The 12,581-nt window shown below is 39.9% G+C and overlaps 2 long non-coding RNA genes across 2 annotated transcripts; both read left to right on the top strand.

Annotated features, from left to right (window-relative positions):
* Window positions 1-603: 603 nt before the first annotated feature.
* LOC141351222 (uncharacterized) lies at window positions 604-5,614 on the top strand. The gene is made up of 4 exons (XR_012359456.1): window positions 604-706; window positions 889-969; window positions 1,086-1,178; window positions 5,543-5,614. It is a non-coding gene; the product is annotated as an uncharacterized lncRNA (long non-coding RNA).
* A 106-nt stretch (window positions 5,615-5,720) lies between these two features.
* On the top strand, window positions 5,721-7,452 carry LOC141351277 (uncharacterized). The gene is made up of 3 exons (XR_012359488.1): window positions 5,721-5,841; window positions 6,322-6,444; window positions 7,364-7,452. It is a non-coding gene; the product is annotated as an uncharacterized lncRNA (long non-coding RNA).
* Window positions 7,453-12,581: the final 5,129 nt, after the last annotated feature.

Genomic DNA, 12,581 nt, shown 5'->3' with positions numbered 1-12,581 from the left:
CACTTTTCCTGTATTTTCTGGATGTATTCTATTAAAGAGACTGAGAAACAATTATATATGATCACTATAACATTGCAAAAACAACAAATCTAATCCGCATGGTGGCCTAAGACTTTTGCACAGTACTGTATTTCCATAGAAATTTTAATTAAAACAACAAGTTCCTGACAAAACAGATATGTCATTAAATCAGATTACATTCAAATATAGATTTTAGATTCAATATCATTTTATACAGAATTGTGTTTTAAATGAAAATATAGTATATCATAATTAACTGTAATTAAATCATGAATTTAATTACAGTAATCCATTACTACCAACACTTCAATGAGTTTGTATTATGTTATAATATTATGTATTAGATATATAATATTATGTATATCGTTACTTTTAAGTTTAAGTTGGCTTAAAATATTAACTTTTTTCAGTTAAAAGCACGCTTGTTATTGTGCCTTGCTACACACATGCTTTTAAAATCTTTCAATACCTGCAAATGGGGTATTAATCTGTGTGTGTGTGTGTGTGTGTGTGTGTGTGTGTGTGTGTGTGTGTTTGTGTGTGTGTGTGTTTGTGCGTGCGTGCGTGTGTGTGTGTGTTACAGGTTTATCAGGTTTACACATAATGGTGTTAATTCTCTGTATAACTGCATGTGGATCTGCTCTTCTGTTCTACTCTCTCGTCTACTGGCCATTAAATTATACAGGTATGATTTCACACAAAATTTTATAAATTTCTATGTTTAGTTGTAAATAAAGTCCCAATGAGGTAATTTATGTTTTTCAGGTAATTGCCTTCAAATTCCATCAAGACAACACACAAAAACAGACTAAATGAATAAAAAACAATTTCCTTTTCTGACTGATTTATTTGTATTTTTCTTCTCAGACTTTTATCTCCATGTGTTACTGGTCTGGTTTCCAAATATCATCATGTTCTTTGCCTTTGTTTTCTGGGGTGTTTCTGAAGGTAGGTATATTTTATCTTTACACATTATTTAGTTATTCTGTGTTACAAATCTGTAAATAAAGTGAATTATTATGATTATTAATATTATTATTTAATCTGTGGTTTTGTTTCTGAAGGATTTCTGAATGAGACGCTGACTTGCTGTGCTTTGTTTTTTCTACGGCCTCTAATGTTGCTTTGGTCTGAACCTGAAGTAAAAGACTTTCCAGGTATTTGTTTATCAAACACAGAGATCAACATAAATAATAATAATATTCAGATCAAATAGATGAAGTTATCTATGTACTGTACCAATCCAGGCAAAATCTTAAAAATCATTCTCATCGTCTAAACCAGTGGTTCTTAAATGTACGAAAATATTCGGCTCTCCAGTTCCACCATAATGACCAAAATTAAAGGGGACATATGAAAATCTGACAGAGTACTACTAAATGCAATCAAACAAATTCAGTAACATTGTGCATTTAAAATAAATCACTATACAGTACTGTGCAAAAGTCTTAGGCCACCATCACCAGCTTTGTTGTTTTAGCAAAGTTTTAATGTCCATCCATATTTATTTTTCACTCTTTTTAAGATGCAAACAGAAAATATAGGAAAAATGTACATAAAATTAAAAACAAAACAATTTTCAGGACTAAATGTCTTCTTCAGGCATCAGTCGGTGTTAAGTGTGACCTCTCCTGGCACTAAACAAATCTTGAGCATTTTTGAGCAGAATGAAGTAAAAAGAATAATTTCTTTAAAATTAGAAATTAGGATTTAATTTTAATGATGTTTTATTAACAAAGTTCGGGAGGAACACGTTCAAATAATCAACTTAATCACCTCGTAACTATGACCAGCTGTTGACAGTCAGCAACCAGGTGTCCACCTGATCTGCATCAACAGAAACCTATATACTGGAAATCAACTCACCCTCATTCCTTGATAGTTTCAGCATCCCTCCACCTCCCCTTCTCCGCATGGTTGGCTGGTCACCTTTCTAATCTGAACAGGGGGGATTATTCTGGGTTCGGGCCTATAACCCCCCAGTCACATTAGCTACAAGCGACAGAGACAGAGCGACAGGCTACCATTCATTTTCAATGGAAGTGGCCGTTTGCCAGCGACAGGCGACGAGCTCGCCGGTGCGCGAGCAAGGCGGGGCCAAAATAGACAAGCAGGCTATTTTATGCAAATGCTGAGCGATGCGACAAAGCGACTGCCAATCGGAGTGAAGGAGCAACATGACGTAGGTCTGTGGTCGAGTCTGAGAAAATAATTCAAGATGGCGGAAAATGCGCATTTATGTACAGTGCTTTAAGTGGCCCAAAAGAGGTGCCGGTACTCTATTTTATTTTATTTTGCTGACTCGACTCCTGTATTGAAGGGGTTTTATATTTAGCAGTCAACAGACGACCTTGTAAAAAAGAATTAATCCTTTTATAAATTTGTGGATTTGCTTGAGCTAGAAATAGCTACTGAACATAAATAAAATGTGCAAAAGGATTTTGAAAAAATACCATTAGAAAGAGCTACTGTAGAAAGAGTTTTTGAACATAAATAAAATGTGCAAAAGGTAGATATGTGAGTAAAATTTTCAGCATGGTTAAATGCTAAAACTAGTGGTTCAGAATATTTTTTTAAAATGACACCAAGACCATGTCTATGCGTCAAGAATAACAAAATACTGGCCATTTGAAACTTTAAAGTCATTTATTTTGTCCCATTGTTTTCCATTTTGCGGGTGATAAAACTACTGTGCACGTCGTTCAAATTCATTGAAATTTCGTTTACTTTTAGTTTAGCAATTAAACTAAATGTATATTACAATTTCAAGAATGTTTTCTGCACATCGCCTGAGGAAATCCGAAGTTGCGTCGAGGGGAACCAAACTGACAGCCGCGACAGCGGAGATTATCACGTACCTACAAGGCTTGCGTCTGACCTGCAGCTATCATTCTGGCTTGGTGGGATGTCAGCGAGTCCTCTAATTCTGAAGGTGTTCTTTAACTACTCAGAGTCTAAAACAAGGAGGGCATATTACGTGTTCATTGTATTTTCATTTTAACCGAGCAACTATGGTTGCGCGTTTCACACACAAACACACACCTCTCCAGAGCACGTTGACACTGACTGAAGGACGCATGCGCTTTTAACTTGTAAACGCAAGGGTGTATGGGTAATGTAGTCTCTGCTCTCGGTGGAACGAATTAGGAAGCGTACATTAAGGGCGCTCTGAAAAGCGGCAGCGCAGCCAAATGATTAAATTAAACCTCTGATTTTTAAACAGATGAGCGTTCCGGTACGCTAAAAGCACGTTCTGGGCGCACGTAGAGGTGGTGGTACGCTCAAGAGCTATTTTTAGAAGTGGCGGTACTGAGTACCGGGGCGTTCCGGCCCACTTAAAGCACTGTTTATGTATATATCTGATAAGTTTGGCATTTTATCTCAAATATTTTGTTACTTTTATCGAGAAATAAATACTTTTAAATCCAAAAACACCTTTCTTGTAACTTAACAATACCTCTAAAGTGACTTTTGATACCGCTTTTAGAAACTAGCCAAGGAACGCCCATCAAGCTAGTGCGTGTCGCTCGGTGTCGTTCACTTTTGTAGCTAATGTGACTGTAGGGTTAGGCCGAGCCCGGAACCCTCTCTCTGCCAGGAAGCGGTCCGTGCTCAGTCCATTAACGAGCTCAGAGCCCTCTCCTCGGACAGCACGCCAATTACGCATATTAATAACTCTGTTCTGAATTATTTGTAAGTGTGAACTCGTGAATTAAGGTTTAAAGGGAAATTCCGCCTTGAAATGATCCTAGGGTTAATAACAAACGTGTACCGAGTTCGACCGTTCACTGGAGTTTGTTTTCATGCTAGTCTAACGTGACCAGTGTTATTGTTAAACGCAAATTAGCATGTTATGGTAGCCTTCGGGGCATCAGTGCATTAAAAACGAAATCGCTATGTCTATACTACTAATAATGCTCAAAATAACCCCACACTTACACTGTAGCACAATGAGGGTCTCTATATGTAAACCGAAGCATTGAGAACTTTGCAAGTGTACAGGCAGTTTATTAAAAAGAAACATTTACCGTTCACGTCTGGATCACATATCCATGCGGGCGCCATCTTGGGAAAACTAAACTCTCGCGTGAAACGTTGTTGCCCTGAACAGGTGTTGTGCTTTCACGCGAGAGTTCAGTTTTCCCAAGATGGCGCCCGCATGGATATGTGATCCAGACGTGAACGGTAAATGTTTCTTTTTAATAAACTGCCTGTACACTTGCAAAGTTCTCAATGCTTCGGTTTACATATAGAGACCCTCATTGTGCTACAGTGTAAGTGTGGGGTTATTTTGAGCATTATTAGTAGTATAGACATAGCGATTTTGTTTTTAATGCACTGATGCCCCGAAGGCTACCATAACATGCTAATTTGCGTTTAACAATAACACTGGTCACGTTAGACTAGCATGAAAACAAACTCCAGTGAACGGTCGAACTCGGTACACGTTTGTTATTAACCCTAGGATCATTTCAAGGCGGAATTTCCCTTTAAGAGATCCTGTTGCTCTAGTGGAAGGGAAGTTTACCCTAAATACTTGACACATCAGTTTACATTTTTATAGTTTTTAATACTACCTACACATTTACTGTATTTTCTGGTTGTATTCTAAAAAAGAGACTGAGAAACAATTATATATCATCACTATACAATTGCAAAAACAACAAATCTATTTATGACATAGCGGCCTAATACTTTTGCACAGTACTGTATAAGGAATTTTATGTTGTAAACAAAGTTGTTCTCTATTAATAAACTTGTTGGTTGCATAAATGAATGGTGATAATACTGCACACAAGAATAATCAAATAATTACTGTGAACATTTAATACAGATGAAGGGCGCACTCACACTATCCCAGGCATGCGGTATGTGTGTTCATCTTGATGCGCAGCATTACGCAGACTGGTATGACAAAGCTAATAAACTCAACCAAATGCAGACATGTGGTTGCGTTATATATTATTAATATTACAATTTGGGATTGTTTAAATTATCAGCCCTCGTGGGCCCCCTTCTACCATATTGCTACCCTCTGATAATAATATACTTTGTTTGATTGGACAGCAACACACATGGGTAAGTAAATGGGGAGGAATAAAATATATATTTATATATTAATTAACAGAGAATTTCCATCACTGCAAAGATTTAATTTAATGTACATCAGGGCCCATCAAAGGGGTAGGGGCCCCATGCACTGTGGGGGCTGCGGGGGTGTCCCCTACACCAGTGCACACACCAATTGATCAGCGCAGAATTAAAACACCTCCTGTCTAGGGCCCACAGATCAATATATTATTTAAATTAATTAAACGCTTGCGTTAACACTGACAGCCCTAGTTTTAACATTAATTTACATTTAATTCAGTGATCCTCAGGTACCACTAGATGAAGCTTCGCATACCACACTTTGAGAACCACTGGTCTAAACACAGAACCTGAGTTATTACACATTATTACAAAATATTACACATTATTACAAAATGTACATCTTTAAATGATGATTTTCTGTTTGCAGAAAGGATACAATATTTGGCGTGTTACAGCTTTTGTCTAGAATATATTATTTTCACTGGCATTGTTTTTTCAGGTAGGCAAATACAAACTTTCAGCACAGTCATTATTTGTACCATACATTTAAATGTGTATATGTAATCTTTAGTTAATACTCATTTGTTGTGATCTTATTCTTTGTCTCAGTTCTTTATTTTGGGAATGTTGGTAATCAACTCCTGCATTATTTAGTGCTTGAAAGACACATGATAACATCTTTATTTGGAATAATGCCTTTCATGAGTTTCATCATCATTATTTACAGTAAGTATTTTTGATTCATATAAAGTGAAATAAAGAACACAAAGGGGTCCCGGACAGGAATTAGCTTTATCCAGGACTAGACCTTAGTTTAATTAGGATATATAACTAGTTTTAACAAACATACCTTACCAAAAACATTACTTATGTGCATTATGATGTAAAACAAAGGGCACTGATGTATTTTAAGATATGTCAGTGCAAGTTTTTTTCAGTTTGTACAGCTATTACATTTATTTTAGTCTATGACTAGTGTAATCCCTGTCTGGGAAACCGCCCCAAAGTGTTTATTAAGTAAACATCTAATTATTCATCCAGTTATGTTCTTCTGCTGGATTTGTATTTAAAATATAAATGGAAAAGCATAGCAATGTATTGTTATATCTTACTCCCAAGTGTTCCTCGTACTAAAAAGTCAACTTGTTGAATGAATTGTTCATGTTTTGTATTCTTCCTCATTACATTTATTTTATTTTGATGTAGTATTCACTGCAGTCACACAGACGCCTCGATTAATACTCAACATTATGGCTTTTATGAGCTTTGATATTCTGCCTCCATTACAACTCGTCCTTCTGTTTTATGCATTTGGTGTTGCCAAAGGAAGTAAGTTCAGTATTATAAATGTTATTATGAGTTAGTAGTAACACTTTACATTAAGATTAATACATTCATTAGCTAACATGAACTAACAATGGACAAAGAGTTTTTAACATTTATTTATTTTTTTGTTAATGTCAGTACAATTGTTTATGTTCATTATGTTCATTATTAAGGGCAGTCATGGCCTAATGGTAGTCAGAGAGTCTTGCTTGCAACCTGAAGGTTGCCAGTTCGAGTCTCACATATAGCAGGTTGTGACTGAGGTGCACTGAGATGGGTTATGCAGGGGTCACATTTCAAGCATGTGCTACTTGTCAATCCTGTCATTTCACTTCATTATTAACTAATATTAAGAGTTACAACTTTTGATTTTAAAAATGTTCTGCACTGAAAAAAATGATTCATTGAATTTAATAATTTTTTTAAGGTAAGTGGTTGCAATCAATTTATTTAAGCTACATTTAAACAAAAGTTTTATATTTTGTTTTACTTAACTAATCTTTTTTGTTTAAATGTAGCTTAAATAAATTGATTGCAACCACTTACCTTAAAAAAATTTATTAAATTCAATGAATCATTTTTTTCAGTGTGGTTAATGATAAAATGAACGTGAACTAGGAAGAATATTTTCTTTTAACAAAATAAAGGTATTGTTCATTGTCAGTTTATGATAGCTTATATGAACTGTAAAGTATTATTTAGTTAGTTTATATGTTACGTTAAAACACAGTATTTATCAGTGTAAATTATAATATAAAAGATGTGAATATAAAAACAAAACTTTTGATTGCTGTGATATATTCATGATAATTTTGCATAGTCTGACTTAGGAACATTAAAATAAATGTATCAAATAAGGAGATAACAATCTCTGTAGTGTTTCCACTGGAGCATTTCACCCTATTTGTTATTTCATATTTAGCATTTCTCATTGCTGGAGTTTTACCAGTGATCATAATTGTGGCAAGATTTGACTGGAATTTTATTTGTGGGGAAGAAGGACTCAAATGTAAGTATGTGCTGAATGTGGTTCTGATTCCTCTTTATTATGTATTATTGTATATTTCATGTCTTTATTTATGAAGTAGTTGTGTATGAAAGCATGAAAAAATGTATAGTTATAACTATTGTTTTCTGGAACTCTATAAAAAACCACAACCTGTTTTAGGTCTAGTCCACACATGCACTGGTATTTTTAAAAGCAGTTTTTCCCTCCTTCGTGAAAAAAAAACGGACACGCAAAACCCCAGTATGAAGCAATGTCAAGAACATGCCAAACCCACAGATGGCGCAAAATCCCTAACCGTAAAGCATGTTGGCCAATCTGAATCCATTGCAGAGTCCACTGTGTGTGGATGAACGCTTAAACCGCATAGAAGGTACGGTTTTGAAATGTGAGATTTTCAGTGTTATTGTAGCTTCACCATAATCATCAATTGTTTGTTTTTATGTTTGTACACTTTAAAAAAAAATAAAGGTGCTTAAAAGGTGCTTCACAGCGATTCTGTAGAAGAACCTTTTTTAGTTCCACAAAGAACCAAGCCTTAGCATCAAGCATTTTGCTGATAAAAGGCTGGCAACAGACGCTCTGCCATGTCTGACTGCCAAAGGCATTGGAAGAAGTACCAAATTCTGCAATAAAGGAATTTTTGGCACGAATAGCGCCATAATGGCCCTGCAAGCCGACACACGAGGAACCACGAGTCAATACCCTATAGGACGCAAACCTTCTAGTAGAGTGTGCCCTTAGCCCAAATGGACATGGCACGCCATGCTTTTGATTAGCAAGGGCAATAGTGTCCACTATCCATTGTGACATACTCTGCTTGGAGACAGCTTTTCCCTTCTGCTCTATGGCTCTATGGAGGACTGCACTATGGAGGACTGTTTTTCAGACATTCGGATGCCCCGAGTTCCTGCATTCGTATCATCGGATCACCCCCAGGGGAATGGAGGGTGTGAAAGGTTCAACCAGACCTTGCTGGGTTTACTGGGGACCCTGGACCAAAGACGCCAAGAAGATTGGGTGAGTGCCTTGCCTAATTTGGTCCAAGCTTATAACAACAGTGTGCATAGCACCATGGGGTATGCCCCCACTTATTTGATGTTCGGCAGACATGTTCGGATGCCCACTGACTTGATGCTGGGAGTGACAGCGAACGAGGAGGATATGAGCCTGACGGAGTAGGTGGGACGCCACCATCAGCGCCTACATTTCGCCTATGAGCAAGTCACGAAGCGGATACAGACGGCTGGAGTCAGGACTAAGAAGCTGTATGATCGGACGGCCCGGGACGCCCCTCTACTCCCTGGTGAAAGGATTCTGGTACGAGACAATCGGCGGCAAGGAAAAGGGAAGTTGAGCGATCGTTGGGAGACCACCCCGTACGTAGTTCAAAGCCAACAGCGGCCGGGGCAGCCTGTGTACACAATCCGGCCCGAAGGGAAGCCCAGGCCCGACCGGGTGGTCCACTGCAATATGATTCGCCCTTGTCCAAACTATCCTGTCCCTGTGGAAGAAGCTCCCAAGGAGCCAGCGCCCGTAGCCCCCTGGATCGGAGGGTGGGCTGTGGTCCCAAGGGGCCCAGTGAATGTACCAGCTCGGACCGTTCCAAGGGGACCTGAAGACATGCCAGCCCGAGCCGAATCCGACTCGCCTCCTAGGCGATCCCAGCGGGTGAACCGAGGCCGCCCCCCTACACGCTATGGTGAGTGGACGACGAGAAGGCGTTCTAGGGACTACAACGGATTGGCGGGGGAGGATGTCACACGGTGAAGATTTCAAGGGGCGGAACCAAAAGTAGGGAAGATATGGTTCCGCCCGGATATGGGTTCCACCCGGACGGGTAAGCGGAAACACCGGAACTTCCGGTGAGCGCCGGGAGGCAAATCAAGCCAGATTAAACACAGGTGTGAGTGGCAAACGTGGCAGCTGGGGATTGGATGAAGCAAAGACGGAAAGGTGTATAAAGAGAGCTTCAAAAACTCAAACAGCAGTCGTAGCAGTTTGTTGTTGTTGTTGGCGGTGTGCTGACAAACCGTTTCGGTGTGCAGAGTGAAGGTCTGGGCAAAGTCACGTCTGGTAGCGGCGGAGATGGGTGTTCACTGGGTGAAGAGAGGAAGAAGGATATGAATCACTGGGCTGAGTATACTGTTCGGTTTGATATTCTAAATGAGATGATCAGCATGCACTATTGATGTGTTTAAGCAACTGTTGAGGAACCACTCACCGGAAGTGTTGTCAAGGACGACTTCCAGCAGTGGATTACGGACGGTGCAAAGAAGAGTTAGTTGTCTGTAAGGAGAAGGAAACAAGGCAAGCGCATCAGCATTATTGTGAGTACCTGGGCCCTTTTACTGAATGATCTTGTGGAAAATACACTGTTCAACGTGATTGTGAGTTTACAGTAAACAGGTTAGCGGCCCTACCACGGAGCAGAGTGATGGGTGAGCCAGGAAACGTAGATACAGGGAGACGCAAGTAGTCGCGGCAGCGACTTCCATCTTCTGGCCTCCTACCTTTTACATCGCCAACGAGCCCCGAGGCAGGCTTCAGGAAAGCGTGGCTCTGACCCTATTTTTCACGTGGAGGGTGAGGCGTGCAGTGGGTGAGTCTGTGTCTTGCTGTGAGTGTGCACATTTGATGTATTGCAGTGAGATGCTGTGTTTATGTTGTCAGTAGCCACTTCCTCCTGTACTAGTCATGGGAAACGAAAGGCTGTGGAGGCTGTCGAAGTATCCTCTAATATATGCTGTTTCAAGACTCTTGTATGGAGACCCAGGTGTAGCACCCTTTGTGGATCCCCGGGAATTGCTTTGGCCCTGTGGAGGCGGTGGTGAATCTTAACGGCGGAACCAGACTTACTGTGAGCAGAACCTAACCGTGCTTGGATGTGTATAGAGAAAAACTGTATTGCTTTGAGACATCTGTGAGGATTAATCTTACCTGTCACGAAGCCTCTTCAAAAGTGCGCCCCTGTCTAGCTCTCTGTGTCTGTGAGTAGAGGAGAGGGAAGGGCAGCGTTCGGCTCTGCGTGACGGTGACAAGCCCCCGACGTACCGGAGGTCTCGGTGGGGCTGTGCCAAGACATTCCACTACACAAAGGTCTGTGAGTACCGTTACCTATCTATCGCAGTGAAGTCGTTGTAAGTCCATCGCCCCAAGCAGTATTTGATGTGGAAATGCCTGTTGTTAGATGAAATTGCTATAAGCTACAAGAGTGACGTTGGAGATCTAGTTACCTACATATACTTACCTTGTCCGTTGCCAAGAGCACCAGAGCGACTAGAAAAGACCTAGTTACCTGTAAATTAACCCTCTGTGTTTACAGGTAAAGCCTGCAGAAGGAGAAAGTACAAGTCCAGTTACCTGTGAAGTACTTACCTTGTCCGTCGTCACGAGACCCCGAAGTGAGAGAAAAGACCCAGTTACCTGTCAATTAACCCTCTGTGTTCATAGTTGAAGTCGGCAGAAGGAGAAGCACGTGTCCAGCCACCTGTGGAGTACCTAACTTGTCCACCGCTACGAGCTACCTAGGTGAGAGAAAGGGTTTAGTCACCTGTACAGTCATACCCTGTGTTCACAGTTACGAGCTGGCAGAAGGAGGAAGGGGAACTTGGAATATCTGGAACCACTTACCCTTGTGCACTGCTGTGGGACGCTGGAAGGCCGCGACATCCTGCAGGGAGACATCAAAGCACTGGGATTAAGATCGGACCGTTCTACGAAATTTAAGGGCAGGTAGCCTTTTACACCGAAGCCAACATTAATTGTACCTTTTCTCTTTTAATTCTGCCTCCAGGAGGAAAAGGAGGGCGCCACGGGATCAAGGAGCCTTGTTCCCCTGCTTTCCCCCCGCCCCTTAACAGTGCCTTGGACACCTGGCACTTGGCCCCTCCCTTCCCCCTCTGTACGGTCCATCTGGAGGACAGAAAAGGAAATATTTTAACTTCCCCCTTTCCCCTTCCCAATTGCAGTTTTTAAGTAATTTAAATAAAGTTTCATTTTTAAGTATAACTACGCTTTGTTGTCTGTTCATTTGGGTGGCTTTGGGACCTCTTTGAGGTGGAAACTAGGAAGGGGCGTGGCTTGTTACATCTGTGGTCCGCCCCGACCTGTGACAGATGCATATCAACTTGTACAGCTCTTTTAAAGAAAATACTCTTTCGTGCTGAGATAGATAAAGCACACAGGGGAAATTGCACTGCACTATTGACTTAAAAGGAGAATGCAGTGCCTCCGTTGAATTAAAGCATGGTACAGTGATAGGTTGCCTCCCGTGCAATAAGTCCATTCCTGAAATTTTCTCACTACTGAATATTTCATGGTAAACTGTTAATAATATTATAACAAAATGGAAGTAATTGAGATCAACAGCAACTCAGCCACTAAGTGGTAGCCCACGTAAATTACAGAGTGGGGTCTGCACATGCTAAGGCGCACAGTGACAGAAGTCAGCAACTTTCTGCAGAGTCAAGTAGGACCTCCAAACTTCATGTGGCCTTCAGATTAGCTCCAGAACAGTGCGTAGGTTAATGGAATCGGTTTCCATGGTCGAGCAGCTGCATTTAACTCATTCACCGCCAGCCTTTTTGAGAAAAGTTGCCCACCTGCATTTTTGTGATTTTAACAAAATTTTCACAAAATACCTTGCAGGAAAAATGTTCTTCTATAAATATATAAACATACAAATTATATCAAATTAAAGAACACACCCTCTGCTTTCAAACAAACAATAAACAAACAAACAAACAAACAAAATGGGGAAAAAACATTTCATTATATATTTACTTTTTCTACTTAATTTAACCACTGAAATATGGATATTTCTCTTCAAAAATACAACATTTTGAGCAAAAAGCTTAAAAATTGCGTTTTTGTAAAGGAATTTATGTTAGAGATCAGACTCAGAATGACTATCAAACATAAAAGCAGTTAAAATAAATCATTAAATCTTTTTAACTTCCATTTTTGATATATTCGGTTTGGCGCCATCCGGTGGATAAAAGTGGTATTACACTTTCACTTTGAAATTCGTCCAGAGAGGCATATTTATTAGTTAAATATGAACTCATTAATGATGAGATAACTCGTCAATGGCGGTGAATGAGTTAAGCTTTACATCACCAAGTTAAATGCA

The sequence above is a fragment of the Misgurnus anguillicaudatus genome, chromosome 19 (assembly GCF_027580225.2).
Source record: "Misgurnus anguillicaudatus chromosome 19, ASM2758022v2, whole genome shotgun sequence".
NCBI lineage: Eukaryota > Metazoa > Chordata > Actinopteri > Cypriniformes > Cobitidae > Misgurnus > Misgurnus anguillicaudatus.
This window is presented reverse-complemented; position numbering and strand designations above follow the sequence as displayed.